The sequence below is a fragment of the Dama dama genome, chromosome 15, assembly GCF_033118175.1.
Source record: "Dama dama isolate Ldn47 chromosome 15, ASM3311817v1, whole genome shotgun sequence".
Lineage (NCBI taxonomy): Eukaryota > Metazoa > Chordata > Mammalia > Artiodactyla > Cervidae > Dama > Dama dama.
The window spans coordinates 27,546,218-27,557,910 of record NC_083695.1 but is presented as its reverse complement, the minus strand read 5'-3'; the positions used below and the strand labels follow the sequence as shown (position 1 = coordinate 27,557,910).

At 42.7% G+C, this 11,693-nt stretch overlaps 1 non-coding gene across 1 annotated transcript; it reads right to left on the bottom strand.

Moving 5' to 3' along the window:
• Positions 1–662: 662 nt before the first annotated feature.
• TRNAY-GUA (transfer RNA tyrosine (anticodon GUA)) lies at positions 663–734 on the bottom strand. The gene has a single exon. It is a non-coding gene; the product is annotated as a tRNA-Tyr (tRNA).
• Between the last annotated feature and the right edge of the window lie 10,959 nt (positions 735–11,693).

Below are 11,693 nucleotides of genomic sequence, written 5' to 3'. Positions count from 1 at the left end.
TCTGTTCTCCAGGTCACTTATCCATTATTCTGCATTAGTTATTCTGCTATTGATTCCTTCTAGTGTATTTTTCATCTATATTTGTTCTTTAGTTCTTCTAGGGTTTTGGTAAACATTTCTTGCATCATCTCCATTCTGTTTCTGAGATCCTGGATCATCTCTATCATTATTCTGAACTCTTTTTCTGGAAGAGAGCGTACCTCCACTTCTTTGGGTTGTTTTTTTGGGGTTTTATCTTGCCCATTCATCTGGGACAAAACCTGCTTTTTCACCCTGGATAGCTTTCTGTGATGTGGTTTTGGTTCTAGCCACGGAGGACTGTGGTTCTTTTTGCTTCTTCTGTCTGCCTTCTGATGGATGAGGCTAAGTGGCTTGTATAAGTTTTCTGATGGGAGGGATTACGATGGTGGGAACATCTGGGTCTTGTTCTGGTAGGCAGGTCTCAATAAGACTTTAATCCAATTATATGCTCATGGGTGGGGTTGCATTCCCTCCCTCCCTGTTAGCTGTTTGTGTGTTCTGTGTGTTAGTTGCTCAGTCATGTCCGTCATGTCCAACTCTTTGTGACCCCATGAACTGTACAGCCCGCCAGACTCTTCTGTCCATGGGATTTTCCAGGCAAGGATACTGGAGTGGGTTGCCACTTCCTTCTCCAGGGGATCTTCCCAACCCAGGGATTGAACCTGGGTCTCCTGCATTACAGGCGGATGCTTTACCATCTGAGCTACTAGGGAAGCCCTAGTTAGTCGTTTGGCCTGAAGCAACTCAACCCTGTTGTTCTGGTTGTTCAGTGGCTCAGTCTGTCTGACTCTTTGCCACCCTATGGACAGCAGCACACCAGGATTCCCTGTCTTTCACCCCATGGACTGCAGCACATCAGGCTTCCCTGTCCTTCATCATCTCCTGGAGCTTGCTCAGGCTCATGTCAATTGTGTCAGTGATGCCATCCAACCATCTTGTCCTCTGTAGTCCCCTTCTCCTCCTAACTTCAATCTTTCCCAGCATCAGGGTCTTCTCTAATGAGTCTTCCAATCAGGTGGCTAAAGTATTGGTACTTCAGCCTTAGCGTCAGTCCTTCTAATGAATATTCAGGATTGATTTCCTTTAAGATTGACTGGTTTGATTTCCTTGTCGTCCAAGGGACTCTCAAGAGTCTTCTCCAACACCACAGTTTAAAAGCATCAATTCTTCAGTGTTCAGCCTTCTTTATGGTCCAACTCTCATATCAATCCATGACTACTGGAAAAACCATAGCTTTGATTACATAGACCTTTGTCAGCAAAGTAACGTCTCTGAATTTTAATATGCTGTCTAGGTTGTCATAGCTTTTCTTCCAAGGAGCAAGTGTCCTTTGATTTCATGGTTGCAGATGCCATCTGCAGTGATTTTGGAGCCCAAGAAAATAAAGTCTGTCACTGTTTCCATTGTTTAGCCATATATTTGCCATGAAGTGATGGGACTGGAGGCAATGATCTTCATTTTTTGAATGCTGAGTTTTAAACCAGCTTTTTCACTCTCCTCTTTTACCTTCATCAAGAGGCTCTTTTAGTTCCTCTTCACTTTCTGCGATAAGGGTAGTGTCATCTGCAAATCTGAGGTTATTGATACTTCTCCCTACAATCTTGATTCCAGCTTGTGCTTCATCCAGCCGGGCATTTTGTATGATGTACTCTGTATATAAATTAAATAAGCAGGGTGACAATATATAGTCTTGACAATATACTCCTTTCCTGATTTGGAACCAGTCCATTGTTCCATGTCTGGTTCTAACTGTTTCTTCTTGACCTGCATACTGGTTTCACAGAAGGCAGGTAAGGTTGTCTGGTATTCCCATCTCTTTAAGAATTTTCCACAGTTTGTTGTGATTCACACAGTCAAAGGTTTTAGCATAGTCAATGAAGCAGATATTTTTCTGAAATTCTTTTGCTTTTCCTATTATCCAACAGATGCTGGCAATTTAATCTCTGGTTCCTCTGCCTTTTCTAAATCCAGCTTGAACATCTGGATGTTCTCGGTTCACGTACTGTTGAAGCCTAGGTTGGAGAATTTTGAGCATTACTTTGCTAGCATGTGAAATGAGTGAAGTTGTGCAGTAGTTTGAACATTCTTTGGTATTGCCTTTCTTTGGAATTGGAATGAAAACTAGTAAGGTTAATGGCACCTCCAAGAGGACTTACAGGCATCTTCTAGGACTGCTACTACCAACATCCCCATCCTTATGGAAAGCCACTACTGACCCACATCTCCACAGGAGAGTGACCTACATCTCCCCAGAAAACCCCCCAATCCTAGAAGTTAGGCCTGTTCAGTTTCGTGTGGGGTCACTGCTCCTTTCCCCTGGCTGTTGGTGCACACAAGATTTTGTTTGTGCCCTCCAAGAGTGGAGACTCTGTTTCCCCCAGTCCTGTGGAAGCCCTGTAATCAAATCCCACTGGCCTTCAAAGTCATGTTTCCTGGGGATTCCCAGTCCCTTTTCCAGATCCCCAGGTTGGGAGGTCTGATGTGCTGCCTAGAACCTTCTATTGTTATCCAGATTATGGGTTGTCCACCCAGTGGGTATGGGATTTGATTTTATCATATTTGTGCCCCTCCTAACATCTCATTGGGACTTCTCCTTTGTCTTTGGATGTGGAATATCTTTTTTTTTTGTAGGTTCCAGCATCCTCCTGTCGATGGTTGTTCAACAGCTAGTTGTGACTTTGGTGCTCTTGCAGAAGAGATGAGCACATATCCTTTTATTCCGCAATCTTGAACCAGAACTTCCTGACAGTGTGTCTTTATTTAAAGGTTGCTAAGAGAGTAAACAGAGAAGGCATTGGCAACCCACTCATTGTTCTTGCCTGGAGAATCCCAAGGACGGAGGAGCCTGGTGGGCTGCAGTCCATGGGGTCGTGAAGAGTCAGACACAACTGAGCGACTTCACTTTCACTTTTCACTTTCATGCATTGGAGAAGGAAATAGCAGCCCACTCCAGCGTTCTTGCCTGGAGAATCCCGAGGATGGAGGAGCCTGGTGGGCTGCCGTCTATGGGATCGCACGGAGTCGGACACATCTGAAGCTACTTAGCAGCAGCAAGAGAGTAGAATTTAAAAATTCTCATCACAAGAAAAAAAAAGTTGTAACTATGTGTGGTAATGGAGGTTAACTAGACTTATTGTGGTGATGATTTTACAATACAGTCAGCTCTTGAACAACTTGAGGGTTGGGGTACTGATCCCTACCATTGAAAATCCACTTTATAGTTGGCCCTCCATTTCTATAATTCAACAGCTGCAGATTAAACCAACCTCAGATTATACAATATTGTAGTACATATTTACTGAAAAAGATCCATGCAGAAGTGGATCCACACAGTTCAAACCTATGTTGTTCAAAGGTCAACTGTATATACATATATCAAATCATTACATTGCATACTCAAAATTAATATAATTTTATGTGTCAACTAAATCTCAATAGAAATAAATGAATAAACAAATATTTAGTCACATTTTTATAAGAGCAACTCACATACTACTAAAACTCTCTGGTGGTCCAGACACTAAATCTCCTTGCTCCCAATGAAGGGGGCCCATGTTTAATTCCTAGTCAGGGAACTAGATCCCACAAGCCACAACTGAAGATCCTGCATGCTGCAATGAAGCCTGTCAATGAAGGAGACACAAAAGATGTGGGGTTCATCCCTGGGTTGGGAAGATCCCCTGGAGAAGGAAAAGGCAACACACTCCAGTGTTCTTGTCTGGAAAATTCCATGAACAGAGGAGCCTGGTGGGCTACAACCTATGGTGTAGCAAAGAGTTGGGCACAACTGAGTAGGGACACACACACACACACACACTTCTGAGGAAATACTGATACAGGAGATTTGCACTTCTCTTGTGGGTTACCAAAGAGGGCACTGGCTCATCTCCAAAGACACAGTAAAGTCCTCTAATGTAACCAGAGTGTGCTATAATTCTAAAATGTCCCCTAAGGGACTTTCCTGCTGGTCCAGCGGCAAAGACGCCATACTCCCAGTGCAGGGGACTTGTGCTCGATTCCTGGTCAGGGAACTAGATCCCTCATGCCACAACTAAGACCAAGCATAGTCAATTAAATAAATAAACTGTTTTAAAAATAAAAGAGACTGAAGAAGGAAATGGCAACCCACTCCAGAATTCTTGCCTTAAAAAAAGAAATTAAAAAAATAAAATAGAAGAGAATATCCCCTATGATTCCAGTCTTGGTGTACACATCTATCATCCCCTCCTCTGACGTTTGCATGGGGCCTGGGAATATGGTAGGGTAGCTACTCCATTGATTAGGTTACATTCTCAGTTCAGTTCAGTTCAGTCGCTCAGTCGTGTCGACTTTTTGTGACCCCATGAGTCACAGCATGCCAGGCCTCCCTGTCCATCACCAACTCCTGGAGTTTACTCAAACCCTTGTCCATAGAGTTGCTGATGCCATCCAGCCATCTCATCCTCTGTCGTCCCCTTCTCCTCCTGCCCCCAATCCCTCCCAGCATCAGGGTCTTTTCCAATAAGTCAACTCTTCGCATGAGGTGGCCAAAATATTGGAGTTTCAGCTTCAGCATCAGTCCTTCCAATGAACACCCAAGACTCATCACCTTTAGGATGGACTGGTTGGATCTCCTTGCAGTCCAAGGGACTCTCAAGAGTCTTTTCCAACACCATAGTTCAAAAGCATCAATTTTTCGGCACTCAGCTTTCTTCACAGTCCAACTCTCACGTCCTTACATGACCACTGGAAAAACCATAGCTTTGACTAGACGGACCTTGGTTGGCAAAGTAATGTCTCTGCTTTTCAATATGCTATCTAAGTTGGTCGTAACTTTCCTTCCAAGGAGTAAGCGTCTTTTAATTTCATGGCTGCAGTCACCATCTGCAGTGATTTTGGAGCCCCCCAAAATAAAGTCTGACACTGCTTCCACTGTCTCCCCATCTATTTCCCATGAGGTGATGGGACCAGATGCCATGATCTTAGTTTTCTGAATGTTGAGCTTTAAGCCAACTTTTTCACTCTCCTATTTCACTTTCATCAAGAGGCTTTTTAGTTCCTCTTCACTTTCTGCCGTTAAGGGTGGTGTCATCTGCATATCTGAGGTTATTGATATTTCTCCTGGCAATCTTGATTCCAGCTTGTGCTTCTTCCAGCCCACAATTTCTCATGATGTACTCTGCATATAAGTTAAATAAGCAAGGTGACAATATACAGCCTTGACATACTCCTTTTCCTATTTAGAACCAGTCTGTTGGTCCATGTCCTGTTCTAACTGTTGCTTCCTGACCTGCATATAGGTTTCTCGGGAGGTTTCTCAAGAGGTGGGTCATTCAATATCATGGTAATCCAAGCCTATGCCCCAACCAGCAATGCTGAAGACGCTGAAGTTGAACAATTCTATGAAGACCTACAAGACCTTTTAGAACTAACACCCAAAAAAGATGTCCTTTTCATTATAGGGGACTGGAATGCAAAAGTAGGAAGTCAAGAAACACCTGGAGTAACAGGCAAATTTGGCCTTGTAGTACAGAATGAAGCAGGCAAAGGCTCACAGAGTTTTGCCAAGAGAACGCACTGGTCATAGCAAACACCCTCTTCCAACAACACAAGAGAAGACTCTACACATGGACATCACCAGATGGCCAACACCAACATCAGGTTGATTATATTCTTTGCACCCAAAGATGGAGAAGCTCTATACAGTCAGCAAAAACAAGACTGGGAGCTGACTGTGGCTCGGATCATGAACTCCTTATTGCCAAATTCAGACTTAAATTGAAGAAAGTAGGGAAAACCACTAGACCATTCACATATGACCTAAATCAAATCCCTTATGATTATACAGTGGAAGTGAGAAATAGATTTAACGGACTAGATTTGATAGACAGATCAGATGAACGCCTGATGAACTATGGACGGAGATTCATGACATTGTACAGGAGACAGGGATCAAGACCATCCCCAAGGAAAAGAAATGCAAAAAGGCAAAATGGTTGTCTGAGGAGGCCTTACAAATAGCTGTGAAAAGAAGAGAAGCGAAAAGCAAAGGAGAAAAGGAAAGATATTCCCATTTGAGTGCAGAGTTCCAAAGAATAGCAAGGAGAGATAAGAAAGCCTTCCTCAGTATCAATGCAAAGAAATAGAGGAAAACAACAGAATAGGAAATACTGGAGATCTCTTCAAGAAAATTAGAGATACCAAGGGAACATTTCATGCAAAGATGGGCTCAATAAAGGACAGAAATGGTATGGACCTAACAGAAGCAGAAGATATTAAGAAGAGGTGGCAAGAATATACAGAAGAACTGTACAAAAAAGATCTTCATGACCCAGATAAATATGATGGTGTGATTACTCACCTAGAGCCAGACAATCTGTGATGTGAAGTCAGGTGGGCCTTAGAAAGCATCATTATGAACAAAGCTAGTGGAGGTGAATGAATTCCAGTTGAGCTATTTCAAATCCTGAAAGATGATGCCGTGAAAGTGCTGCACTCAATCTGCCAGCAAATTTGGAAAACTCAGCAGTGGCCACAGGACTGGAAAAGGTCAGTTTTCTTTCCAATCCCAAAGAAAGGCAATGCCAAAGAATGCTCAAACTACTGCACAATTGTACTCATCTCAGACGCTGGTAAAGTAATGCTCAAAATTCTCCAAGCCAGGCTTCAGCAATACGTGAACCGTGAACTTCCAGATGTTCAAGCTGGTTTTGGAAAAGGCAGAGGAACAAAAGATCAAATTGCCAACGTCCGCTGGATCATCAAAAAAGCAAGAGAGTTCCAGAAAATCATCTATTTCTGCTTTATTGACTATGCCAAAGCCTTTGACTGTGTGGATCACAATAAACTGTGGAAAATTCTTAATGAGATGGGAATACCAGACCACCTGACCTACCTCTTGAGGTTACATACTATAAGTCTGTTTTTGCTGACTAGTAGGATTCACTTTCTGGCTTTGAAGAAGTAAGTCCGAATGTTTGTGGGAGTGCTTATGAGGGGACCACCTGGCATGGAGCTGCAGGGGCCCTTAGAGACAGAGAGTGGACCCCAGCTGACAGCCAGCAAGAGAGCTGGGACCTCAGTCCTACTGAAACAAGAGGGAAGTGGGCAGGGCACAACTTTTGAAAGAATGACATAGGCTGAGGACACAACATAAACCAATTACAATCTAATGAGTCCAGGATGGCAGACAAGACCTTCAAATAGACCTTGATCCTCAATCAGCAAGCTAAATGACACACCCAGAGGCACCAAGACAGTTTCAAGTTACCATCAAAAGACCAAAAAGTGAGTGGTGGCCCAGTTCCTGGAAATCTTTACCCCTTCCCCAAAATAGTTGGAATAATACTCCCACTCATAAAAGTGAAAGTTGCTCAGTTGTGTCCAACTCTTTGTGAGTCCACGGGATTCTCTAGGCCAGACTACTGGAATGGGGATCTTCTTTCCCTTCTCCAGGGGATCTTCCCAACCCAGGGATCGAATCCAATTCTCCCACATTGTGGACAGATTCTTTACCGGCTGAGCCACAAGGGAAGCCCAAGAATACTGGAGTGGGCAGCCTATCCCTTCTCTAGTGGATCTTCCCAACTCAGGAATCGAACTGGGGTCTCCCGCATTGCAGGTGGATTCTTTACCAACTAAGCTATCAGGGAAGCCCAATAACCCTTCCACTCATAAGTCTATGAAATTCCCCAGCCCATAAAAGCTAACCAGGCTACATTTTGAGGCTGCTGCACTCACCCTCTGCAATGGTCCACACTCTGTCTGTGGAGTGTATTTCTCTCTGAATAAATCCATTTCTTACCTGTTACTTTGTCTCTCACTGAATTCTTTCTCCAATGAGACATCAAGAACTTAAGCTTCATTAGGTCCTGAAAACAGGTCTGTGATCTCAGTTGGAAGACTGTGGGTTTTGGCCAGGTTCGAGTCCCAGCACATGGGTTCAAGTACCAGTCTGAGGTAAATAGTTGCATTACAACAAGCTAAATTCTGGCAACCACTAGCAATTTGGAAGAGGATTTCCTAGCCTCAGATGAGATCAGACCCCCAGATTACACCTTGATTGCAGCCTTTGAGTACCTGAGTAATAGTCAGTTAAACCCTGCCAGGACTCCGTGGAAACTGCAATAATAAATGTATGTTCTTTGACCTTCTAAGCTTACACCTATCTGGTGTAAGCAGATAGGATAGGAGGTTCCCTAAGAAAAAGAACTAGGCACGGCTTTCTTGACATGAGAAGCCATTTTTTGCCTAAGCCATTTTGTGATCCAAGCTTGGCCACATTGCTTGCCCTTTTACAGGTCTCAGTAATTAGTAATCTAAAGAGAAGTGAAGGAATGAAAGAACAAAGGACAAGCAGTCAAGAAACAACATGTGAGCAATAAAATGCAGTGCTTCCTCTTCAAGCCTGCATACGTGCTAAGTCACTTCAGCCGTGTCCGACTCCATGTGACCCTATGGGATGCCGCCTGCCAGGCTCCTCTGTTCATGGGATTCTCCAGGCAAGAACACTGGAGTGGGTGGCCATGCCCTCCTCCAGGGGATCTTCCTGACTCAGGGATCGAACCTGCGTCTCTTACATCTCCTGTGTTAGCAGGCAGGTTCTTTACCACTAGAGCGACCATTCAGAACTTCAGGTTCTGCAGGAACTTTGGTCCCCATCCAGCCAGAGGATGCTGAGACCCCAAACTGGTCTAAATATAAGGAGTGATGATGTTGACATTTTCTGACCCTTGTGATTTCAATCAACTAAAGCTTGGACTCTAGCAACTCTTGCCTCAATTCTATGCTGAATTCTGCTCAAGCCCTTTCATGTATATGCACACACCAGCCCAAACCACTTCATGAATATGCATATACCCTTAGCTTAAAAATTCTCCAATTTTGCTGTTCAGGGAAATGCTGCTTTGGGAAAGACCCTGGATGTTCTTGCTTGCTGCAAGTAAGAAATCCTTCCTTCTGCTCTTTGTCTTGATGTGTCTTTTTGACTCAACACTCACCAAGAGGCTAACACAGTTTTTAGGTAATAATGGTAACTTTTTATGCAACAAAGAAAACAAAGAGATAACCTGTACTAAGATAATAAATATTTGGGGTGTAATTTATTAAGATGCTATAATTGTGGTATTTAATAATCCACACAGAATCTAAAAGAAATTACTAATGATATTTACCTATGGGTTTTAATCTGGTGTCAAAACTTTTGAAAAATTTGGTACTCTTAGGAAACTTTCTGGTTATATTTAGATATACCCATTTGAATGCAGAATTCCAAAGAATGGCAAGGAGAGATAAGAAAGTCTTCCTCAGCCATCAGTGCAAAGAAATAGAGGAAAACAATAGAATGGGAAAGACTAGATATCACTTCAAGAAAATTAGAGATACCAAGGGAACATTTCATGCAAAGATGGGCACAATAAAGGACAGAAATGGTATGGACCTAACAGAAGCAAAAGATATTAAGAAGAGGTGGCAAGAATATACAGAAGAACTGAAGAAAAAAGATCTTCATGACCCGGATAACCATAATGGTGTGATCACTCACCTAGAGTCAGACATCCTGGAATGCGAAGTCAAGTGGGCCTTAGGAAGCATCACTATGAACAAAGTTAGTGGAGGTAGTGGAATTCCAGTTGAGCTATCTCAAATCCTAAAAGATGATGCTGTGAAAGTGCTGCACTCAATATGCCAGCAAATCTGGAAAACTCAGCAGTGGCCATGGGACTGGAAAAGGTCAGTTTTCATTCGAATCCTAAAGAAAGGCAATGCAAAGAATGCTCAAACTACTGCACGATTGCACTCATCTCACACGCTAGTAAAGTAATGCTCAAAATTCTCCAATTCAGGCTTCAACAGTAAGTACATGAACCGTGAAATTCCATATGTTCAAGCTGGATTTAGAAAAGGCAGAGGAACCAAAGATCAAATTGCCAACATCTGCTGGATCATCGAAAAAGCAAGAGAGTTCCAGAAAAACATCTACTTCTGTTTTATTGACTCTGCCAAAGCTTTTGATTGTGTGGGTCACAATAAACTGTGGAAAATTCTGAAAGAGATGGGAATACCAGACCACCTGACCTGCCTTCTGAGAAATCTGTATGCAGGTCAAGAAGCAACAGTTAGAACTGGACGTGAAACAACAGACTGATTCCCAATTGGGAAAGGAGTAGGTCTAGGCTGTATACTGTCACCCTGCTTATTTAACTTATATGCAGAGTATATCATGTGAAATGCCAGGCTGGATGAAGCACAGGCTGGAATCAAGATTGCCGGGAGAAATATCAATAACCTCAGATATGCAGATGACACCACCCTTACGACAGAAAGTGAAGAATTAAAGAGCCTCTTGATGAAAGTGAAAGAGGAGATTGAAAAAGCTGGCTTAAAACTCAACATTCAGAAGACTAAGTTCATGGCATCCGGTCCCATCACTTCATGGCAAATAGATGGGGAAACAATGGAAACAGTGAGAGACTATTTTTTTGGGCTCCAAAATCACTGCAGATAGTGACTGAAGCCATGAAATTAAAAGGCGCTTGCTCCTTGGAAGAAAAGCTATGGCAACCTAGACAGAAAATTAAAAAGTAGAGACATTACTTTACCAAAAAAGGTCCGTCTAGTCAAAGCTATGGTTTTCCCAGTGGTCATGTATGGATGTGACAGTTGGACTATAAAGAAAGCTGAGCACCGAAGAATTGATGGTTTTGAACTGTGGTGTTGGAGAAGACTCTTGAGAGTCCCTTGGACTGCAAGGGGATCCAACCAGTCCATCCAAAAGGAAATCAGTCCTGAATATTCATTAGAAGGACTGATGCTGAAGCTGAAACTCCAATACTTTGGCTACCTGATGCGAAGAACCGACTGATTGGAAAAGACCCTGATGCTGGGAAAGATTGAAGGCAGGAGGAGAAGGGGATGACAGAGGATGAGATGGTTGGATGGCATCACTGACACAATGGACATGAGTTTGAGTAGGCTCCGGGAGTTGGTGATGGACAGGGAGGCCTGGTGTGCTGAAGTCCATGGGGTTGCAAAGAGTTGGACACGATCGAGTGGCTGAACTTACTTAACTTATTAACCAGTACTGCTTCAGTTACTCAATTTAGTTTTCTTTCTAGATAATGACATATCCTTAGGATTAGTGCTGTTAAATAGATGAGAATTTTTAAGCTTAAATTAATAAGAAAAGCTATTTTAAGCCTTTCACTATTTCTTACTGAAGCTTTCTTTGTTTTGCCAGACTTTCCGTTATGAGCAGTGCATTCTTGGACAATAGTTGGGGGGTTAAAAAAAGAGGTTGTTAAACAAGAATCATCACCACTCCCATTGCCCACGCTTATTTTAGAGCATTCCAAGGTTGGAACACCTCATTTATAAACCAGTGATGTACATTAATAGAGATATGTTTAATCTGAGAAAGGCTGAAAGCTAAGGAGGATATATGGCATCTTGATTAAACATCAGTGAGGCCATTTCCAATTGTCTATGTGTATGGCATCTTAGAAGTTCTCACATTTGGGATACTGTTACACTATAGTAATATTCAGGATGGATGTGAGGAGGCTTTTCTCTTTAATTTAAGAGAAATGCTGTTGTGAAGGGGAATGGGAAAGGGTAGCCTAAGTCATGCCCTGGAAAGGGTACAGTTGAAGGTCTGGAAATAGAAATTCTTAAAAATTCTGCATAGCTACGTA